General features: G+C 31.3%; 1 non-coding gene across 1 annotated transcript; it reads right to left on the bottom strand.

The window, feature by feature from the left end:
- Positions 1 to 4,516: 4,516 nt before the first annotated feature.
- TRNAC-GCA (transfer RNA cysteine (anticodon GCA)) lies at positions 4,517 to 4,587 on the bottom strand. The gene has a single exon. It is a non-coding gene; the product is annotated as a tRNA-Cys (tRNA).
- Positions 4,588 to 25,147: the final 20,560 nt, after the last annotated feature.

The following is a 25,147-nucleotide window of genomic DNA, read 5'->3' as shown; positions in this document are numbered from 1 at the left end:
ATGAAAAGTTATCTTAGATTCGTTCTACCTTTGGTAGGTAGAAAGTGTTAAAGAGAGAATGTGAAAGAGTTTAAAATCCGGAAGTCGCAAACATATAAAAAATATATTTTATACAAACTTAAAAATATTTTCTTAATAATATATCTAATTATATTACGAGGATTCAAAATTAAAATACTCATCTACATGTTAAAAGAGCTATAATTACATTATGCAATGCATGTCCAACGACACGATAAGCTATGGACATGTCACGACAAGTTATGCCACTTTACAGTATAAATTAATTAAAATTTTATCCTTATATGCCTTAAATGTATATAACGTATAGCATATTGGTATTCTATATGTAAATATAAGTATTTGTAGCTAGTGAGCTTAGTTGAAATATAAATGTAATACAAGAGAATTTCTAGTAAAGTAGAGTAAGGAGTTCACACATTACTTTTATACTTTTAAGAATAACTAAGACGTTCCGTGCTCTCATTAATTATTTTAAAGGTATTGGGATTATTTATTTAAAAAAACAGCTTAATCTGTATCCCTCATATGGCAACGTAGACGGGAAGCCTAGTGTTAAGATACTCCACTTGCCGCCTAATTCTGTAGAGATCGCGTAGAGGCACTCAATGACGTGCCTTGTGTTGATACTAAAGAAAAGCGAGCTACAGTAAGCAAATGAATATAATTCATTCCTACGAGTGGGAATCGAAACTACAACCGTTACGGTTTAACATATGAATGCCGCTGCGCCACGATGGTCTTAAACAGAGAAATTTAACGATGCCTTTTGTAAATACCTAAAAATACCATGAATCAAAAAAATCCTAACTGCACCCCGACGAATCAAGAAACTTTTACCTAAGACTAATTAATAAGGCTGAACTAAATTTAGATTATATGTTATTACCCAAGTTAATTACTAATGAAGAAATAACGATTTGTTTCTCATTTATAAAAATAACTTTAACGCAACTCTGAAGCTGCACTTAATTAAAGCGTCGTAATGAAGTTTTCATAAGTTGAGTACGTTTCCAATATTTGAAACTTTATTCGATTTTACAGTATTGATTATCATGGCGCGGGGGCACAAAGGGGGCTGTGAACGTAAACGCCACTGGTTGTGGATTCGGTTCCACTCGAGGAAATAAAATATTAAAATTAATTTTGTGAAGCTGATTTAATTTATTTTAAAATAATATTCAACAAGTGTGTTTCAATCTCCCTGCTCATTCACAAAACTAATAAAAAAAACTTTAAAATGGTTTCCTGATGTTTAAATAAAATAAATATTTGAAATGTAATTTCATCTAATGATCAAAAATCTGTATTATACAAACTCTTCAATTATTTAGTCACAAGCAAGAACAGACGAAACGACTGAACTTAGAAAATTGACGCTTGGCTTTTAAGTAGGTTAGGAGTGTATGAGTGCTTCCCACTAAGAGAGGATCTCTTGAAATTCCTATGGGAACGGGAAAACATGGGGTTTTCAAATTAACGTCAGTTCACACAAACAAAGTTGCGGGCAACCAATAACTTAAAAATAAAGAGGTAGAGGGAGAGGCAGAGGGAACCCAGTGTTAAAACACTCCATTTCCCACTTTCCGCCGAATTCTGGAGGCATTGTTCAGGGGCGGAAGTCGACGCCGCCATTTGCTTTGACACCAGATCGAAGAAATGGAAATATAAATTTAAATAAATATTTTATTTCCTCGAGTGAGGATCGAACCCACAATCAGTCAGCTTACAGGCACACTTTGTGCCCCTGCGCCACGACTGGCATCAAATAAAGATGCTAACAGGAAAAATCAAAGTAATTTAAATATAACATTTCCTCCAAATAACTTTCGGACCCACGATCATCACGTTTATAATCAGTATTAACTACTTGCTATTTTGTTTGATTATGTAAGCTTTACACGCAAGTAACCTTTAATAGTATTTTAAAAGTTAGTTTAGGGTAAGGTTGAGAGTATAACAATAATCACACTGGATCTGCAAAATTACTTGATACAGAGTTAAAGTTTGGTATAAGTAGATATGGTAAATTATAAGCCTTTTAAGCCAAATTTATTAAAAGTAAAAAAAAATGCAAAATTTTAATGCTTTTAAAGTATGTCATAAGTATTAATTGTAAAAACAAAAAGAAATGGTTTAATGAAATCCTTATATAATAGTAATTCAGGGATATGGACTTGAGAGAGTTCTTAGATACCAGATAATATATTAATTATTATAATTAGTATTAATTATGATATTTAATATAAAAAAACTGTCATAAAAAAATTAAAACCAAACCAAATTACATTTGAATGTCACGAACCTTATTTTAAGCTTCGTAAGCACATACAACTATAGTATACTATATCTATAATTGTGGATAGGCATTGTAAAATGAGGCCTTTGTGCTATAGTAATAGCTAAAGTTCTAACTATTATATCTTATAAGTGCTTCTTTGTATTCTGATTACGAGTATTACTTGACATAAGAATAAATAAAAATAAGGTAGGTTTTTCTTTTGGGGTATTCTTTGTTAGTATATCGAAGTAAACTCTGTTTACTAGTCCAAAAATAAATGAAACGAAAAAACAAATATAAAACCTTATTTGTCTTTGTGTCATAAAATACATAAAATCCGAAGTAGTAATTCGATCAATTTACTTTTTTTTTTTTGAAGCCATTGTTTTTAATTGAAAAAAGAATAAATACTAAAATTGAATAATTATCTACTTGTTTATCAATTTAAATATCTATTCATTAAATATTACGTAATAATTTTAATATTTTATCATTATGGAAATCATATACTTATGTAGATACGTATCATTATTTTAATTATATTATTTAACGCATATTAGCTTAAAAATGTTAAATACTAAATAAAATAAATGGTATGGTGTAAAAAAAATCACTGAATATCCATAGAGATTAACTAAAACGAGGAAACATTTTGACGTTAAAAGCTAACTAAGAATGGGGCTAAAATAGCCTGACGTTATCTTAACACACCATTAGACTCAAACGCTTTACCGTCGAAAAAAAGGAAATAAAACTGTGGGCACTGCTTAGTAATTTGCGGCTCACTTTTTATACTCTCCCGATTTACCTGAGCTAAGAGATAATTAAATCTTTACATATATATTTTTATATATCGAATATATAATTATATTTTTAATTAAAGCAAACACAGTCTAGCACAGCACGGACACTTATATTTTCAACGAACACGACTTCTACGTTCTACGCTCAAACACGGGTGCTACGGGCGTAGCACGTCCTCGTAACGCACGTCTGACCCGCTACGACGTCGCGGTGGTACTGCCTACGGAGTGCTACAATACGGTGCCACATTTTAGATTACTCGCTGTACAGATTTTACAATCAATAGATATTCAATTTAAATGGTATTTTGTTGAATTGTATTTTACATTTTAATTAATTTATTGTTTTACCACAATTCTTTGTAGTATATGTTAGTAAAATATTTATTGCTATATATAAAATGTATGATATTTAATAATATAAAGGCAATATCTACTACTATTTATACTGTATATATGTAATGCTACTAAATATTTTTGTTAGGTAGACATAAAATGAGCAGAAAGTAAGATGACAGGCAGGTGTTTAGACATCGCACCTTCTCATGACCGACAGCAAATCTAAAGCCCGTCAGATTCTTTCTTATATTAAATATATGATATTATTGAGATATAATACAAATGTTATATATGTAATTGTTGTTCCCGATTGTCGCTACCTGTACGAGTACCTGCAGGTATAACAAAGAGTTCGTCCCGACTGTCGTGTTTTGTGCAACTACCTCGATCTGAAATATACACTCGTGTTAAATTAAACTGTTGTGTCGCTTTCATTGAAAGTATCCGGCGGTTGCGTATGCATTGACAGATAGAACTTCTCAGAGATTTAGAGTACAATAGTATTGCATGGCATCTAAATATATAGCTCTAATAGTACAATATATTTTATTTTCATTTTATTATATACTAGCGACCCTTTTGCGGCTTCGCCCGCTTTTACTACTGGATTATTCATATAATGTATGTTTGCAAAGCACTTCAGATAATGTGAAAATTAATTAAACCCTAATGCAACCCGCATTTTCGTAGTTTCAATAAGGATTTTCCAAGAATTTTTTAGTAGGTACCGTAATTTTAAATCTGTGCTACTAATCTTTTCAAGTACTTACTAAAATATATTTAAATGATTATTATTAGATAGTTAAATGACTATTTTTAAACGGAAGAAATTATAAACAAAAACTTTAGGTAAGTACTAATAAATACTATAAAAAATATGAAACCAAATATATCGCGCTGAAATAATACATTTAACTCCAATTATCCAATACGTGCAAACGCATCTGAATCTTCGTAGCTATAAAGGCAGGCGGGTTTTTTTTTCGAGCTTGTGGTTGATGCTGAAGAGGGTATTCTGTCCCTGATGAAAAGCAAGCACTACGTGGCTGCCTGTAAGGAAAATTAAATAGAATGCATCGGCCGGGAATCGAACCCGGGCCGCCCGCGTTGCAGGCGCGCATTCTACCACTGAACCACCGATGCGTGTAAGGCAGGCGGGCGTGGCGGACGCATGGCGAGTGGCGAGCCGTTTCGCAGCAAGGATTTTTTGATATTGTAACAACTTCTAAAGTACTAATTAAAATGAAAAACAGTAAAAGACAGTTTTGATCTACATTAAATGGCAAACGTAACTAATATACTTATTTATATGCTGAGAGTAAGGGTAAGGGGTAACTTGAGTAACATACAGCTGATGTGTCAATGGCGGGATGTGTCAACAATTAAATGCATTTTTCTGTAAAACTATTCGCAATTTCAAAATAGTGTAAAAAGCAAATTTTATTTTCGTTTAACGTGGAAAATTAATAAAGTATTTTAAAGGATAAGGATTAATACCATTATGGAAAAATATAACTCACAATAAAAAATATATTGAAATTATTATTTTTAGACAGAAATATGATCACTACACGTTATTCTTAAAAGATACGAATATGCCGTCGGGGACTTTTTTGTAGATCTTATTAAGAGGAACAATACTCCAGTACATTATTTTCATGTAGTACTTACCATTAAAGCAGCGCATGTGCGAAAGTGTCTCAACGGGTAGGACTTTATACACATTTATCGTATTTATGTTAATTTACATAAAAATGTACAAATAATAAACTATATATAAACCTTCTATGAAAAATACTCGACCTAATGGTGAAAACCGCATCAAAATCCGTTGGGTGGTTTAGAAGAAGAAGAGTTAGAAACAACAGACAGACACGAAAAGCGACTTTGTTTTATAAGATATAGGATTTTATATATATAGAAATATACCCATATTTATCTATATATATAAAATCGAGAGGTCACTCACTCATCACGAAATCTCAGAAACTACATGTCTCAGGAATCTCAAATTTTGCATAGGAGTTACTTATAGGACGTAGGTGCTCGCTAAGACGGGAATTTGCAATATTCGACTTCTAAGGGGTTGTTTTTGGGGTCGAAAGTTTGTATGAAACTTCGTTACTACAAATGCTAGGAGTCTCAAATTTTGCATAGACGTCACTAGGACATAGTCATGGAGACAGAAATTAATGATAACATAGTTCACGCGGGTGAAACCGCGAGCGGGCTGCTAGTATATATATAAAATCGAAAGGTCACTCACTCATCACGAAATCTCAGAAACTACAAGTGCTAGGAATCTCAAATTTTGCATAGAAGTTACTTATAGGACGTAGGTGCTCGCTAAGACGGGAATTTGCAATATTCGACTTCTAAGGGGTTGTTTTTGGGGACGAAAGTTTGTATGAAACTTCGTTACTACAAATGCTACGAGTCTCAAATTTTGCATAGACGTCACTAGGACGTAGTCATGGAGACAGAAATTAATGATAACATAGTTCACGCGGGTGAAACCGCGAGCGGGCTGCTAGTATATATATAAAATCGAAAGGTCACTCACTCATCACGAAATCTCAGAAACTACAAGTGCTAGGAATCTCAAATTTTGCATAGGAGTTACTTATAGGACGTAGGTGCTCGCTAAGACGGGAATTTGCAATATTCGACTTCTAAGGGGTTGTTTTTGGGGACGAAAGTTTGTATGAAACTTCGTTACTACAAATGCTACGAGTCTCAAATTTTGCATAGACGTCACTAGGACGTAGTCATGGAGACAGAAATTAATGATAACATAGTTAGTTAGATACCGCGAGCGGGCTGCTAGTATACGTATATATTGGAATGTTTATATTTTAATATTGATGTATGTATCATAAGCTGTAAATCATTAACACGCACATGATATAATGAGAATAGACTTATAGGTATCCGTTTTTACATATTCATTTAGTATTGTAAAATATTTGTTAATTTCAGTTAGGTAAGTTCTACTTTAAACATGAGATCTCTCGGAGGGGCAGCGATCGGGAAGCTACGACAGATCTTCGCATCTAAAAGAACTCAGTTGTCTCAAGACGAAAGTCTTCCATTGTGTGTTGCAAGTGATAAAAATTCGGATATGGCCGCAAAATATATGTCTCGACATACTGGCACCGACTTCAAAAATAACTATTTTAAATAGTAAATACTATATAGGTATATAACTATCAGCAATATCGTTAGTTGGTCTTTAAATTACTCTACTTTGAAATAATTAAAAAAATATTTTCTACTTTTTAGTTTTAGTTCGTCCATAATATAAATATTATTACATACAGTAGCTAGTATTATCAAATCTCTTTATTATATTTTAATTAATTTCCCATAATATCTAGAAAATAATGGAACAATAGCATTTAAACCAGGTCACGATTATATAAAGAAGGCAAAATATACTAAAATCCGCTGAAACCCCTAACGTTCCATAGCAGTATTGAATTGCTAATGGCAATTCAAAAATAATTAACCCAATTGACAGTCGAGAGTGCATCAAATACAAAGTAGTTTCAAGATCCTTTATCATTTGTATTGAACTTATCTGATGGGATGTAAGGTACTCTATGTTGGGTAGCTAAGTACATCATTATTTATGTAGTGCAACAGTGGTTCCAGGTTTGATTTTTATGTAAAATTCGGATGGATTATTTTTAATTAATGAATGAAAAGATCTACAATTATAAGTTTATCAAATACCCATAAATTTTAATTTTTAAAATATTAGATAATATATTTTTTAACCGATTAAATAATCTAATTATATTCATTATAAATATATTTGGCCATCACAATCACGAAAGCGAAGAGCCGTGGTGTATTTATATAAATAAATATGTTTGTTTTCGAAGTCCTCGCTGATATCTTAATACCACAAGCTCGAATACAAATAGATTTCGTAATGGAAATGGCGTCCGAATAATTTTTATTCATGAAAAAGTTAGTTTTTTCCCCCAAGTATGAATTTAAATAATATTACTTCATCGAGTGGAAAACCAAAGTCAAGGAAATAAGTAAAATCAATTTCAAACTGGCTAACAAAAGAAAGTAAGTCTATTTTCAATTTAATATTAAGTTTTCAATTTCTCCGGTCTCCTATTTCAATCAGTCATTACATAGATACGTACCGACTAATAATATATGAAGTTTTGTTACTTTTATAATCATAATGAATAAATTAAATACTTCACAAGAGTACAAATTATTGCTAGGAATATACGTTTATAAAATGTAATATTAATATGTAATATTAAGTAAATTAATAATCCTATAATTCAGTTGTTGTTGTTGTTCTTTAATTATGGCGATAAACCTATAATTCAGACTAGACGTGAAAAGCCGCGGGCAGGCCTTATATAGTATATATTAACATACATAATATCACATTCAGAACAATGACATTGTAAGTATTCTGGACCACAAATAAATATTATACATTTTTTGCGTCACGCTGTATCCTGCAGCAGTAGCATAGGAGGGAACCTGGTAACCTAGTATTAGGACATTCCGTTACCATTACGCCACTTAAGTTTCCCACTTTCCGCCATGCCTATTGAGTGGCGGAACTCAACGCCGCAATATGCCTAGTCACCGAAATGAAAAAATGAAAATATTAAATATGTCATTACCCCAAGTAGAAAGTGAACCCACAACTGTCATCTTTTAATTTATTTGAATGGTAAAGAATACAGCAAGTGGGCTGTCCGATTAAAGCGAAATTCAATAAGATCCTGAGAGGTTTCTTTAAATATTTTCAGCCGAATATGTAAATGAGTGGGAAGTTATAATCTGTTCTTAAATAATGAAATTTTATGGAAACCTTATAACTTTTTCCCGTTTTAATTTTTTTTTAATTATAAATTGTATAAAGTTTTATTATTTTTTAATTTAGGATTGCGTGATTAACTAAAAGATGTAATGGTTATGGTTTTAAGTGATAATCTTTATAATATAACAAAAAGATAAAAAAAAGATTATATGTAACAAAATTTAGCCTTCAAGTCGTTATTTAGTTGCTTTCTGCGAAATTTCAGTTTTCTACGCATTTCTCTCTAGTTCTCTTTATCAACCAGACCAATTGTGTTTTTAATTATGTATTACCATCCAGTTTCATGAGGTTTGCCATTCCATTGCACTCTTGTTTCATAAATATTTTTTCCGTTCTTTCTTTTCTCGTTTTCTCGACGTGCCTAAACCATCTCACATCCTTCTATATTCTCACAGTGACATACTCGCTTGTCATATGTATGTATGCATTGGCTAAATGGTATAAGGTGCCTTTTTATTTATACATCAATAATAATAATAAAACCTTTATTAACAATCTAAATAATCATAATACAGAGTTTATATTGACACCGGTGAAGATTGTTTTGCCTTAGCATAGGCCTCCCCCAAAGCGTTCCACCTGTTCCTGTCGTAGGTTTTCCTCATCCACAATGTACCCGCAGTTAATTTTAGGTCCTCATCCCATCTTTTCGGAGGTCTACATACCTATCAATAATAATATAGAATTATAATAACTTGCCAAGTAACATGAATGGAAATTAATTGAACATAAAATCTCCAGATAGCTTGTGTAAAGTCATTGGATTGGGCTATGATTGATGTGTTATTTGCGAACAAAGTGAAAATGTCGCTTCTGTACGAGTCATTTACCCCCCGAGGTAGCGGCCTTAATTTTACTCTTTACGTGAATAGTATAATATAAGGAGGTGATTTATTTAATATAAAAGGACAAATTCGTGTTTACGCAGTTAATATGGGAAAGTAAAACTGGGATAGATGTCCCATTAAAATAGACGCCCAATACAACGCCCATTGTAAAGGACGCCCATCAAACCTAATGACTTTTTAGGGTTCCATGTCTCAAAAGGTAAACACGAAACCCTCGTAAGATCATTTTGATTATTTTTAAGTCGCATGACAGTATTAAGCTACAATTTGTATTAAATATTAAGGTCTACGGTCCCTTAGATCACAGAAAAAGCTTCAAATTAGGCTTCTAAGTCAAAGAAATCCAAACATATGAACAAGAATATATGCATCGATTTTTCGGCATTTTGAATGAAATTCCTCTGAATCTACTAATCTATGAAATCAGTTAAATTTGGTACGAAGTGAGAACTTATAATACGAATAAAAGGAAAAAATCAAGTTAGTAGCTTATATGATACAAAATGAGAGCATAAGCTCGCAAACTAAAATTTGTCTAATTTTATAAATTGTACTTTTCGTTGACCTATAATCCTGAAATTGATATGAAAGCCTCGTTGGGCGAGTCCGACTTGCAATGAACAGTTCTGTTTATTTATAATACTAATTTTTATATATGCACCTTTTAATCATATACTCAATTATTTCATTAATTACTACTGCCCCAATATTCCAAAACTAGAATAGAATAATTCCACTACCACTCCGTATAATCATAAAATAATGACAATAGAAATATAAACTACTACGGAAATGCCTTTGAATATTATCATAAGTACTAATATAATAGAGCGCACTGATTGAATTAATTACGGTATCAACTTGTTAGGTTTCTTTAATATAGTAATAAGATTTTATTGATATTATACTAATATTGAAAATTATATTATAGGTTCTTGACGTTTTGTAGCTTGTAATAATTGTTTCATGGAAAACTTCTGATATTTAATAAAAATCAGACTGCCTCTATAGCAGGAGCATTTTTGAAACACACAATATCTACCAAAGGAGGGAAATGAAAATAATTTAAAGAATAGATAGAAAGTGTACCGACTGTCGTCTTAAATTAAATATATAATACTACCATTTTTTTGTCAAATTAACAAATAGAAACGTTGATTGATTGCTCAATTGATATTATCTGCCAATAAAACCCACATCAAAAATAATAATAATAAAATATTATCGTCGAATACATTGAAATATATTCTAATTGTAACACTATCGTCAATTGCAAGGTGCAAGAGCTGAGAGTAAATTTCATCTCCTGTCTAAGCCTGTCGAACAGTTTTCGATGGAAATCCAGTTGAAGTTAAAGCAAGTCTATACTAAATGTTTAGGTCCGTGATTGGGTCCAGCTTAATGGAACTTCAAAGCGATGTTCGCTTTGTATGTACAAATTATAAAATGGATAATTTTAGCATTTATACTATAATTCTGGCAAGGAAAAGTAGTTATTCCTTGAATCTATGCATTAAAGTACAAATAAAGAAATCCAAGATCGTATGTTAAATGAATGTGCATCATCTTATTTTTAGTAGGATTTTTTGACATTGCCTGTTGATTGGTGTAACTTAACGCCGCTCTTTCACAATTGTTATCACGAACCTACGACCATTGTATTACAGTCTAACTGTTACAGTCAAAATATTCCACTGCGCCACAAGTCTTGACTAATATTATATTGCAGTCATAGTCTTTACTCTATTTCGCTTATTAATAGGACCTCTGCCCTATTGATAAATGATATTCGAACATATTATTTAGTTGATTTGTAGTTCCATGTAGTACGTGCCTAAAAATACATGAAAAAGTTATAAAAAATTCAATAAAACTTTCACTGTGGTCGGGCGCGAATTCAGTGGATCCTGCGAATTCAAACCTTGTTACGTACAAAAAATTTTTACGAAAAAAAAATTAAAAAATATATATACAAGGTTTTTATATATTGGAGAAATATTTAGAATAGAAATAAATAATAAATATTTTGCGATTGTTTGTAATGCAAACGATGTGCATTTGACTATAACTGCATTCGCTTTTGATTCAATTTTTATAAATTAGACATGTCCACTCTGGCACGACAAAACGCGGCGTTGAGTTCAGTGTCTCGAATTCACGTGAAAAGTAGAGAACGAAGTGACTTGACACTAGGTTCTTTCTGCTTACTCTACTATATGTGAAAAAGCGTGAAGCTCTTTTTATAAAAATACATTTTAAATAATTCCTTTAAAGTAACAAATCACTATAAATAGAAGTAGTAATTTCTAAGTATTTTAACGTGTGACCGTTTTGTTAGAAATTCGCGTGAGTAAAAACCGTAAAAATAATTCATGTGCTAATTTTGTACTGGCAACTAGCTATTATAATATTAAGCATTGAACTACTTAATCAGAAAGGACTTAATCAGAAAGGAATTATAAATATAAATAATATAATTTAGAAATAAAAGAAGCATAAGGTCGATTGGTTTTAAGCGACTTCAAAAAGGAGTACCACCAGCCTAAGGAGACACCAGAGTGAAGAAATGAAAATATAAAATATTTAATTTTCTCGAGTGAGTATATTTGGAATTTAATGTAAAATTTTGAAAATTATATTTATGTATTGAAAACATTTTTTCTCAAAAATTTATTTTATAAAACTCATAGAAACTCGTCTGATACAAAACTCGTTCCTTTCAAAGCGGTATAAGAAACTTGGCGAACAGCTGGTTGCTTCTTGGCGAGTAATTATCGGTATTTCACTGGTGCACGCCTTAAAAGTACACTGAAGTTTGCTACGGACAGTTCACACAAATGAAATTAGTTGCGAGGAATTGTAACATATCATTGTTTTATAACAGATATGGAACCTAACTATGTCACGAAATATAATAATTATTAAAAACTCTACTTAAAGTCTTAGACTTATAAAATAAGGTTTTTAAAAAAAGGAATAAGTATTTTTTTAATTTAATTTATTATTATACTGTATATAAAAGAAGTGGGTACTTACAAAATATGCTTGAAATCGTCACTTCTATAATTTTCTAGCAAATTAATATTAAAAATAATTATAATATTCTCCTACTGCTCAAATAATCTGAAATAAACATTCTATAGAATGTTTTTTTTTCTTTCTGCGAACCGGATCAACGATTTAAAAAAAGCGACTTATTTTGAAACTTTTACAAATCTGCTCTGGAAAGTTGTTCCTTTTTCATAAAAACTTCCATTCGTTTGTCTGCTTTGACCCAGATAGCTTACTAATTAGAAATATATTCAGTTTAAAATCTTGTCATTGATATTGTCATGTAAGCGCTTTAACATGAAGCTTAATGACGCAAATTCTTTTCATGTAAAAAGTTAAAATTAACCAAAAATTCCTAAAGGAAAAAAGAACTTTAATTAGCAAAGAATCCTTAATTACTTAATTTTTACGTGTTTTTAAGCTTCTCGTATTGCGAATAACGTATTTAATCTTAAATTATTAATTAAACCTGTTAACTAATGTAATAGATTGTACCATTGATTTTGAAAAGAGCAACTGTTGAGTTTCTTGCCGGCTCTTCTCAGCAGAACTGCCTTCCGAACCGGTGGTAGCTTTTTGTACATATGTTCATTCGACGATTCAAAAGTGCTTATAATAAGTTTATTTGAATAAAGAAAACTTTTAATTTGAATTTTAATTTGAAACTTATATCCTTTCTTTTACTTAAGTTATAATTAATACATATAAGTTAGTAAAGGACGAAGCTACAACACTCAAAGGAGATCTTGGAGATATTTTTTTATTTATTATGTTGGCAACAAGCCACTAGCATTTGCTCATTGTGTTCTGTTCTTAGTTGAATTCGCCGTCAAAGGGTACAAGTTTTATTTTAAGTTTCAAATTAGACTTTTCTTGAAGATTTTTCTTTACTAGACAATGGAAAATGTCAATTTTTGTTTAATTTGGAAAATGCGTAGAAGTCGAAATAAAAAAATCTCTTAAATTTCCCAGTAATCTCTATATAAGTATAATAAAACAGTAAAAATATTTTGTCTGTACATTCCGTATTTTTGACTAAAATGGATAGAGGGACACTTAAAAAGTATAATGGAAAGCAAAAATATTTTTTTTAAATTTCTTGTTTGTCTGTCTGTCCGTCCGTATGTATGGTGACGCTAATCTCCGAAAGTACTGAACCGATTTACTTCAAACTTTCACCATTGCTTTGTTTTAACTCAACTTAACATCTAAAGTTTGTTTCATCAAAATCGGTTCAATAAAAAAAGTTATCGGCTTTTGAATGAACTGAGACTTGAGAGTTTGCCTGCACTCGGCGTTAAGTTCCGCCGCTAAACACGTAACGTCTGGAAAAAATAGACAGAGAATGAGGTACATTGTTAACACTTACCACACAACCTCCCTCCGTCTGCTATAGAACGCATTTTTATAAATAAATTGTTTACGATTTTTCGTTATTTATTTCATTCGTTTCTTACCGTCGCTTCTATTTAGTTATAGAAAAATATTACTAAACATATTTTGATATATTGGGCAACACTTTCATGTTAATTTGAATATTCCTCAGTTTCATTCTCCATTTCCATGAATTATTAGATACGGGCGCAGATGTTTCGTAAGTAAATAATTTACGTTTCCATAAAGATATTTTCAATTAACATGTTATGTTTTTTCAGTGTTGAATACATATAGATCTAATTTTCAATTTCATTTTCACGTTCTCGTTTACGAAGTAAATATAAATTGAATTTGGTGCTTATTCAATAAATTCATTTAAAATTCTATTTATTTTTATAGCAATTTAATTTGGATTTAAAATTAATTATTATAAAACAAAGAATTACAAGAAAATAAGATAATATAGAGGCCGTTGTGGCCCAGTAGTACATGCATGTGACTGTAAACATGACTGATGTGGGTTCAACTCCCCCTCGAGAAAGAAAGCTATTTTATTAAAGAAATAATATAAACAGCACCTAATGATAATTGCCCCAGACTGTAACCGTGATGATTGTGGGTTTGATTCGCACTTGAGGGAATAATGTCATTATTATTATTTTTATTTCCTCTGTAGGTATATGCCGAAAAAGGGAGCTAAAAAATACATTTTGAAATTTGATGAAGTTTCTCTCTCTCTCTCTTTTGATCTTTATTATTATCTAACTTGATAGTGCAGTATAATTATAAAAAAATATATATTTTTTAATTTTTATTTTATTTACAAAAATCGCATACTTCCTATTCATCTTAATATAAGGTAACACGGTAACAGGTTAGTGTTAGATTAGAAATAAGGCACTAATAATATATAACTAATCCTAGTTTAAATCAAGAACTCCCATTATAAAGGAATGAAGCAAAACTGAAGATTTGATGACATGCACGTCTATTCACTCTGCAATATGAAAAGGAAATTGACCCGTTCTCGGAACGCACTGAACATACTAATGCTGGTATCTGGGTTACGAAAATTTCAACAAAGTTTCTCTTAATATCTAATATATATATATAATATATATATATAATATATATATATCTATGTATTTAAATAAAATTGAAGTATCTGTCTGTATTGTTTAACAACGAATAAGTGTATTTTACTAGCTTTATTGTTATTTAGACGATACTAAAACACTAAAAAGGGATTTCAAAATGTTTGTCTATCTTTCCCATCTTTCTATTTGTATGTATGTTTGTATGGGCTCGGATCGATCGGACTCGGAGATCGGGACTAGTATAAGATAACAAAGAAAACATTTTTTCATAAATAAACTTAAAAAAGATCACTTCTCACTACAGTTATGCAATATGTCGGATCTGACGGAAATAGAAAACAGAGTGTCTCGACTTAAAGCTAAGCTAAGCAAATAACCAAGATGCAATTAGGGTAAAATCTATTATTTAACAAAAAATGACATTCGTTTTACTAAAGTTAAAATTATATATATTTTTTAAAGAAACAACTCATAAAACATTGTAAAACTTTACCAAAAAGTTCCAATTTAGGAATGGAAAAATATCCATTTTAATTAAATTGAGACTTTCGCAATATTTGATAATTGAGTTAGACAATCCATGTTTTTACGTATTTCTCTGTTAAAAGGCACTTTGTTTGATGAAACGTAAAAATTGCATTTGATTTATATATGTTTTTTTTATTCCAAAGTTATTAATCGTAAATTTTTTAAATTTAAATTTATAGCCTACTTATCTGCCTGTTAAAGTAAGAACGCCGGTAAATTGTAATATCATAGGTAGTACTAGTAGTAGTCACTAGTAACGCGCCCGCAACTTCGTTTGTTTGAACTATATGATTATTTATTTAATAAACTAATTTTCGTTAAAGCTTTAATATACAGGGAAATTGGTTAATTGATTAACAAATACAGCATGATCTGAAATTTTACAGTTTTGGAGATATTCGCGACTAAATAATTTGTGTTCTTTTGGTTTATTAGGTGATAAAGTTTGAAAGTAGTAGTAGTTTTCAATTCATGTTTTCTCAAAATTTTATATAAATTTGGCACCAAACATCTGATAATCAACCACAACAGTGCAGCTAAACTATAAGATAAGAATAATGAAATGTCGCCTTAATGTGTTAAACAATTTAAATAGACATATAAAAATTAAAGATCTGGAATTTGTGATGAAGAACTATAATAACCAAGCTAAATTATAAGAAATATTAAAATAACGCCACGCTTTGCCTCGTCCCCAGAGCGAGGAAATAAAAATATTAAATATTGTTATTATAGTATTTATGGAATCGATTCCACATTCAACCGACGGCCTCAAATCACATCCTTTTTTCCATATAAACATTTCTACGAATGGGTATCAAACCCTGAACCATCGCGTTTATAGTCAAACGCAACACAGCGCAAGGACGGCATCAGTTTCCATTAGTATTATGAAATATTAATTATTCTCCAAATACAACCAACCAGTATACAACAGTTCTCCTAGTATATGTATTGATAATTCAATTCCCATGGGAGTGTTCAAAATGGAAGAGGTCTCAGAATAAATATGACAAGAAAATAGACGTTATTGTCGACCCATTTTCTTTCGTACGACGAAATCGCAACGATGCAAGAATTTCTTCAATAATAGTCACTATAAATTCAGTTCTTTATCAACATCTGTTCTATGTCATTTACTATCTAAATAACTCGGTTGACTTCTTTGTAAGGAGCGGCATAAATATATGGGAATATTTTAAAACTGCTAAAAATGTTTTTAAATATATTAATTTCAATATACAGACAAAATATCTTTACTGTTTTATTATATATAAAATAAGATAAAGAAATATATTTGTATATGTATCTATCTACATATCAGTTGTATACGATAACTACTTATAATATACAAGATGTAGCTTAATGTAGCCTATATGTTCAAAGATAAACTTATAAAAATAGATGACACTTTAAAATAATAGCTTTACACAGTAAAAAAACAATATATTACGAAGTTGATAAAACACACAGTTGACTTAAATAATAATCCCAATAAAAAAACTTGACGAAGTCGTTAAACAAAAAATATTTCAAAGCATTGTTAACAACGAAAAGTAGATGATATTTTATTTATTTCGAAAGAAGTGACTTTGCTCTTTACAAAGAAGTTTGTTTGAAAAGATGTTGGTATTTTATTTTTTAACCAACTTCACGAGGAGAAGGTTTACGATTAGAATCTTTTTCCTTTTTGGGCCTGTCATATCTGATCTTTCCTTGAAAGAAGAATGCTTGTACGTTATGCGGTTCTTTTGTAAATGAGGTAGATTTTCTTTATCATCTTAGTAATTGTACCGGAGTACCATTTAAATGTATAGACATTTAAGTGGTACTCTGGTACAATTACTACACTACCACAAAAAAAGAACAATCAGAAATGGAAGAAAAATATAGATAGTATCAACAAAATGTTTATGATAATTATAATTATTTTAAAAACAAATAAATTAATATTCGTATAATTTTTTTTTGGTGTTGGTTTAAAAAAACAAGAGACAATTTTATTCAGCTTCACGCTATATCCCGCACACAGCAGGATAAAGTGTTGAGACACTCCATTCCCCATTTTCCGCCGAATTCTGGAGACATTGCGTGTTGAGTGGAGAAACTCAACCTCACGCTTTGCCTCTACACTATAGCGAGGAAATGATTTTGATTTAGTTGGTATTAAAAAAAGAAATATAGATTTTTTTGGTAATTTTCCATAAGTAAATTGAATGGAAGAAAGAAAAAGAATTGAAAGCATAATAGCGAAAGTTTCGTCCAGTAATATTTCTAGTAGTATATGCTTGAAAGGGTGTTACATTAAATCAAACAATAAAAATCAACTGTAGGACCAACTTAGTTGCTCTGGCACGAAAGAGAAAATCACTTCGCAACGAAGTTAGCGGCGCGAATAGCACCGGTGGACCGCGAAATTAGTTTTAACTTTTCCTATACGAGTAAACGTATGAATTGTGAACTTGGTTGGCTTTTTGAATTTAGAAAGGTTAGGCTATTGATAAATTTACATAGTAACTAAATCTACATTAAATAATAAATTAAAATGCTATTTTTCAGTTTCGGTTATAGATACACTAAGTAAATTCACGTCCCATCAAAAATATTAAATGAGAGCCAAGTTAAATGTTGAGTAATGCATCAATTTCCAATTCACTGACAAAAGAATGGGAGATTTATTTTTGTAATTTTTAGTTCTGTAATTTTTTAAAAATATCCCTTGACTTCTAATCCTTGGAAAGCTACATTTCCTGTCATTATCACAGCTCAAGCAATATCATCAGGGGCAGGAATACAAGAAATAAATATCTGATTATTATATGAAATTATATGAAACATAGTATTTAATTATAAAAAGTTTCCTCTATATTTCTGGGCTTCCATAATTAGAAATTGACCTGGTGAGGAAAAAGTAAAAATAAATCGGTTCACAAAACGGACAAATCGATGGTCACGCAAAAAAAAATAGTTATCGAATATCTCCTCTTAGATAAAAAAAATCAGTTTAAAAATTAAACTATAGGTCAAAACAAAACAAAAAGAATATTTCCTAAGAACCTGAAGAAGAAGTAGTAGCATATTTTAATCTTAGTAAACATATAACAGAGAATCTTATTTAAGCCATCAGGTGTATTCATTTCTCGCATGAATCTAGCACGATATTTTAAAAAGAAAAATTGTGTTTCAGTGTAACCTGACACGAAGGCTTGAACTATTACTCAAGATGTCATCTCGTTTCGGAAAACACAGGAGGAAGGCTCGATAGAATAAGTGTATGTTATAGGAGATTAACGATATATTATATATTTTTGGTAATTTTAAATATTCTTGAGGGCGTCGTGGTGCAGACGTAGGGTGTGTAGTGTAACACGACGATTGTTGATTCGTTTCTCACTCTGAGGAATTAATTATAATTTTATGATTATTTTCATATCTCTGGCCCTAAGGCAAAAGCTCGTCGTTAAATTGCGCAACTCCACACGCAATGCCTCGAAAAATTCGGTGGAATGTGGGGAACAGAGTGCCTTAACACTAGGTTTCCTCTGACTTGGTTAAGAAACAAATATCCTAATTAATTAACGCGTTTTAAACAACACCTCTCTTTTCACGATATATTTTTAAAGATACAAAGTTGTACGCTCATTTGACTAGCAAAAGTCTATTTGAATAAAGATATTTTGAAATCAAATACGAATATTTAGATTTTGAATTTTTATAATTTGTGATAAGCTTATTAGTTCTATCACAAAGCATTTGCAAAACCAACGGTTGGTTATTGTAGTGTGAATTTTATATAAACTGGCGAAAGCTTTATTAAGGGAACACCTGTTTTGACTACACTCGCGTAAAAAATCCTATTAGAGTATTACAGTACATGTTAACATTACATTTTGGAACAAAATTATAGTATTTTAAATAGTTTCAGAGATGTAATATTATAAAATATTATAATCTTTATGAATTTTATTAATTGTAATTATCATTGTATATTGATTTAGATATCGAGGCATATGTTATTGAACAGATGTTGTAGATTCAATTTTTACTCGAAGTTAAGTACTATTTACATTTATAAAGGCCTTTCCTTTGTCCACCCATTTACCAATGTCACTAAATTAGACATAAATAGAGGACGATGTAACTTATTGTCAAGTTTTCCTAATTACCATAAAATAGGAGCAATAAATTATTTTTTTTATGCTAAATAAAGATCTTGATGATCTTAATTATTTTGACATATTTCCTGTTATAGTAATATTGTGATAAAAACCTACGAACTCTCAAATTTTAATTGAATCTTTAAACTAAAGGCAGCAGTTCCAATGGTGCATTCGGACATTTTAAATTTTAGAGAAGAAATGCATTCTTGCAAAGTGTTGAGAATTTCCCAATCGAATTGCAAATGAGATCTGTCAACAAAAGAATGCTCTTAGTAGCCGATCGGGCTCCAAATAATCGGAAACGGACCAATGAAATGATGAATTCCAAGTTCGTTTGATTCATCCATTCAATGAATAGTAGAAAATGAAAGTGAAAAATTGCATTTTATTATATCTATTCAGTATTTCTTTTATGTTTTTTTTTTTGAGATTGGTGCTTGATCGACAGTATAATATGGTTATGGGGACCTCACTATCTATGCATTTTATCCTCCTCGTACCTACATATATCTGTAATTTTCAATGGTTCAGCAGATTTTAGAGAATTTGTAATTTCTTTAAAAAAAACCAATTCTTGAATTTCTTTAAAAAATTGTAAAATATGGACTGTTGGGTCTTCCTCCTCGTGAATTTTCAGGCCAGTCATGGCGCAGGTGTGACTGTAAATTCGATTGGTTGCGGGTTCGATCCCCACTCGAGGAAATGAAATATTTAGTTAAGTTTTTATATATTTATAAATATTTTAAATTATCTTATTCATCATCCATATTTACCTATACTTTGTATATTATTTCATATCACCTAATATAACGTGTCAAGTCAAACGTACGTGTTTCTACATAAGTTAGCATATTACGAACTGGAACACTAATCAAATTGCCATATGACATGGCGCCCGTCACTCCCCCCACTGACAGACGGACGTATCAGCAGAAACAGAATGTTGGCACGGCTGAGTTCAATTTAGTTCTGTTGATAACTATTATTTTAGAACTCTTCATAGTATCTATTTATGAATATATTGTGGTAGCTTGTGAGGCCAGTGTGACACTGTGACAGCGTCAGATAAATGTCATGGTGGGGGGCAGATTCTGATTATCAGAAGCTTTCCTTCATGTCTTCTCCATACAACGTGACAGTGACGAAGTGAGATGTGCTCAACTGGCACGCTCGGAACGCCAGATTTAAAGAACCACCACCAACAGAAAAAGCCAGTCGCGGCGCAGGAAATTAAATATTTAAAATTTTCATTCCTTTCCTCTAGTGCCGAGGCAAAGCGCGGTGTTGAGCTCCGCCACTCAGCACGCAATGCCTCCAGAATTCGGCGGAAAGTGGGGAACAGAAGTGTCGTAATGGGAACGGAGTCTCTTAACACTAGATTGCCTATGCTCCTTGCTGAAACTAAAAAAATATACGAGATATAATAATATACGAGATAATTATAAATTCTAATTTTAATGTAACGTTAACAGTTATAAATAAGTCGCTATAGTGGCATGGCAGATGGACATGCCAACCACTAATGGTGCTAAATTCGATCGGATAATAATTATATTATTAGAATTGCCTTTCATTATAAATTCAATTGCAAAAAGATTATTTTTAGAATTACTTACTTAACTCTATTTATATTTTTGATCTAGTGCAACGTTTTTGCTATTCATCATCAGGCACCCCCCACACAGAAGAGGCAGAGGGAGTGTTAGACACTCCGTTCTCCACTTTCTGCCGCATTCTTTTGAGTATTTTAAATAGTCACTTTTCAAACAGTATTACGATTTTATATAATCTCTAAAGATAAAGATATTATTTTCTATAATTTTAATAATTTACAACTTAAAGATCTCAACTTATTCATTTTGAAAAATACGATAAAACTATACTTATAAAAACGATTATAAATTTTCGTCGCAACACTAAATATACTTTATATTCACGAAGCAACTGCAGCAAGATGCGTTTAAACTTAAAATGTGATACACGTACAAGCAGACACTGCACTCGGGAGTCCATTTCAACAAATTCCAAAAACAATATTCTCTTGGAATTGTAATTATTGTTTATTATAGCAAAAAGTATAATCTTTTCATCCGACTTGGTTTCCAAACTTGAGGAGGTAGGAGGTGAAAATTCATATTACAATTTTAATAAAACTATATCAAAATTGCTTTACGCGGCTTGTTTCATATATATTTCAGCTTCGACCATCTCAAGAGCGTTGAATAAGCATAATTTTAAATGTATTAAATGTTAAATAATATATGGAAAAATACAATAAGCAGCCTTATCGTTCAGAGAACAATTGATTAACCTTTGAGTGGAAAAGAAAACCGGCGGTAGAAGAAAGTCATGGCTAAGGAACATCAAGGAATGGACTGGAATTAAAAACGCTGTAGATTTGATTCATTTGGCTAGGGACAGGACTAAGTAAGCGAAGTTGACTGCCAACCTTCACTAGTTGGAGAGGCACATTAAGAAGAAGAAGAGAAAATAAGAGATATTTATATAAATAAACATATTTAAACTTACGTATTTAGTAATTTTAGTTCTTCTATTCTCTTCTTTGATACTTAACAAAACCCATACATTTAGTTACTTAAACCTGAAACTGAACTGAACTTGTATATTAGGTGGTTCAAGAATAGAAAGTCATCATCTGAAGGCAGACATTCTGAGAATACACTTACTTTGAAGGCCCGAGATTGCAGCTAAAGATATAAGTGTTTGAATAACCTTGCCAACTCTTACCATGTATAAAACTGACCGTCCACAATGTGTTACAAAAGGATCGCTTATAAAATGGCATTTGTATTACAGTCAAAACTGTAATAAAAGTACACTATGATAAAATTATAAATGAGGCCAGTCGTGGTGCAGGGGCACAAGCGCGTGACTGAAAACGTGACAGGTTGTGGCTTCGATTCTCACTTGAGGAAATGAAATATTTAATATTTTTATTTCTTCGTTCTGGTGTCGAGGCAAAAGTGTGGTGTTAAATTCCGCCACTTGACACACGATGCCTCTAAAATTAGGCGAAAAGTGAGGAGCGGAGTATAAACATATCATGCTCCCTCAGCCTACCCTGCTACATGCAGGATACAGGGTGAAACTGAAAAAATAATCATTTAGACTTATGAGGGCACTTAGTATATCATAATTAATAAAAATTAATTTTTAACAAAAAGAAAAACCGACTTCTAACAAGGAACTAAAAAGTGAAAAATAATTTTACAAAGATTTTATAATTTTGAAGTCGGTGCCAAGTAAAACAAACAGGCTTAGTAATTAGATATTGTAGTAAGGGTGTTGTAGCATTAGTTTGAAAAAAAATTGTCAAAATCGGTCCACCCAGTTAAAAGTTATGAGGTAACAAACATAGAAAAAAAAAATACAGTCGAATTGATAACCTCCTTTTCTTACAGAAGTCGGTTAAAAATAGATTTTAACTATAAAAATATAATAAAATTTAAAGATGACAATATTATAACTTTCTTTCTACATAATATTATATTTAATTGTTTGTTATATTTATTTAATTGTAACAAAAATTGTGGCTTTTCTCCATCGCCCATTTATAAACTGAATCTATAAAAGAAAATCCACGGGGATGAATTCCGCTGTAGCGATATAATAAACTTTACTTTGTGAAATAAAAAATAATAATACATATTATTGCTATAATTCCAGTGGGCTCCCAGCTTTAGGCTAACATGCGCACTATTTCGTCTATCTCTATTCAAATTCGACATTTTAAAAGATGTCCAAGTCAAGGACCTTAATATAAGACATTTTTAATGAAAATCTAAATTAAATGTCAATATAGACGAATATTTATCGAATGTAATAGGAATTTTAAGTACTAAAACTTCTTTTTCTACTTATTTTTTTTTTAATGAATCAATCTCCAAAGGCATTTTGTCTCTTTTTCTTTACAAATTAAGCACTTTCATTTGATACATTCATTGTCATCAAAATTGAATTCGTAATCCAAATCTCAGGTTAGTCGGATACTGAAAAATGGGAAAATTGAGGTAGTAAGATTTCTAGAATAACTAAAAGTATTTAACTTTTAAAGCTTGTAACAATAATATAAATTATATCTTAAACAAACATAAATCAGTAAAAACCGAATTGGACATCATTTATCCAAACGAAAGTCCGTTTATATCATAAATTGTCAAACTTTCATCGTTTCCTAACATGATGGCTGCAAATTTGTGTTTCCCTTTCATAATTCTGTTCTTCATGAGCCGGTTTTTTTTTCTAATTAGAAAAGTAAGACCAATTAAAACTTTCATAATTGTCGAGATGGGGGATTGCTAAATTTTATTTCACAATGAACAATGAACAGAGACAATAAAAAAGGGAGATTGAGAACTTTCTCAATTAGACACTGAAGTAAGCTTAAAAACATAAAGACCAGTGTATTTGTTAACAGCTTCCGGCTTCGGGAAGAAATCGGTGAAAAAAATCAAGTATTTAACTTGGAGCCAGTCATGTTGCATGGGCACAAGCGTGTAATTGTAAGCGTGAAAGATTGTGGGCTCGAGTAAATAAAATATTTAATATTTTCATTTTTTCGTCAGGACGCCATTCAACACGCAATGCCTCCAGAATTCGGCAGAAAATGGGGAACGGAGTGTCTTAACACTAGGTTCCCTCTGCCTACCCTGCTGTGTGCGGGATACAGCGTGAAATGTGTAAATTCCACATTTAACAGGGCATTAAGACTTTCCCGATAAATTCTCGGGACATTGTGCCCCTGCTCTATTACGGCCTCATATTTAGCAAATAATAAAAATGAAACTATAAATTATTCTGAATAAGTAATTATATGTTTAATCTTAAAAACTACTATAATACTTGAAATTTAAACCCACAAGGTCGAAACTCTCGACAGTCGACTATATGACGTAAAAATCTACGAATATAATAAAAAAAAAAGTGAAAGATATCAAACATAAATCAGGTGAGTAAATGAGAATAAAACGGAAAAATATCCATTAGAGCAGAGAGCAAGTCACACGGAAGATCAGTAAGGTTTGATTCATGAATTCATTTCGCCTCCCGTTCATATAATTATACGGAAGTTATTGCTAATTCTATTGCAACGACTTTATAATGAATGACAATTATTCTATATTATTTCTGTATAAAGTAAATTGGAATTGTCTTTAAAGAACCAAATTAGTGCGATACTTTTTTATGTTTTAGATGTAAAATTGAGGCTAATGTGACGCAGTGACATGAGCTTGTGATGGTTGTGGGGTCGAATCTCGCTCAGGGGAATGAAATATTTATTATTTTAATTTCCTCGCTCTAGCAACAAGGCAAAGCACGGAATAAACACAAGGTTCCTCTGCCTATCCTGCTATTTGGGAGACACAGTACGAATCTAAAAAAAAATATTTATGTCATCCTGAACTCATAATATGAGTAAAAAAGTCAAATCAGGCTTCATGCTATATCCCGCACACAGCAGCGTAGGCAGAGGGAACCTAGTGTTAACTCGGTGTGTGTTGCTTCGACACCAGAGCCAAAAAATAAAAATATTAAATACATCATTTCCTCGAGTAGGGATCAAACCCATAACCCTTCACCACGATTGGCCTCCATTAATTAGTTCACTTACTAAAACTACAAATAATCCACAAATACTTTTAAAACGCTTTAATTACAACATTCGCTACAAATACTATTTACAAAGTAACAAGTGAAAGTAACCTAGGAAACGCTACTTCGTATAGCAAATATTCGTTATTCAGTATTCGTACGCGT

This window comes from Heliconius melpomene, chromosome 7, assembly GCF_056956725.1.
Source record: "Heliconius melpomene rosina isolate 202511_hmr_F chromosome 7, ASM5695672v1, whole genome shotgun sequence".
Taxonomy (NCBI): Eukaryota; Metazoa; Arthropoda; class Insecta; order Lepidoptera; family Nymphalidae; genus Heliconius; species Heliconius melpomene.
Note: the sequence above shows the minus strand (reverse complement) of the source record. Positions and strands in the feature narration are given on the sequence as shown.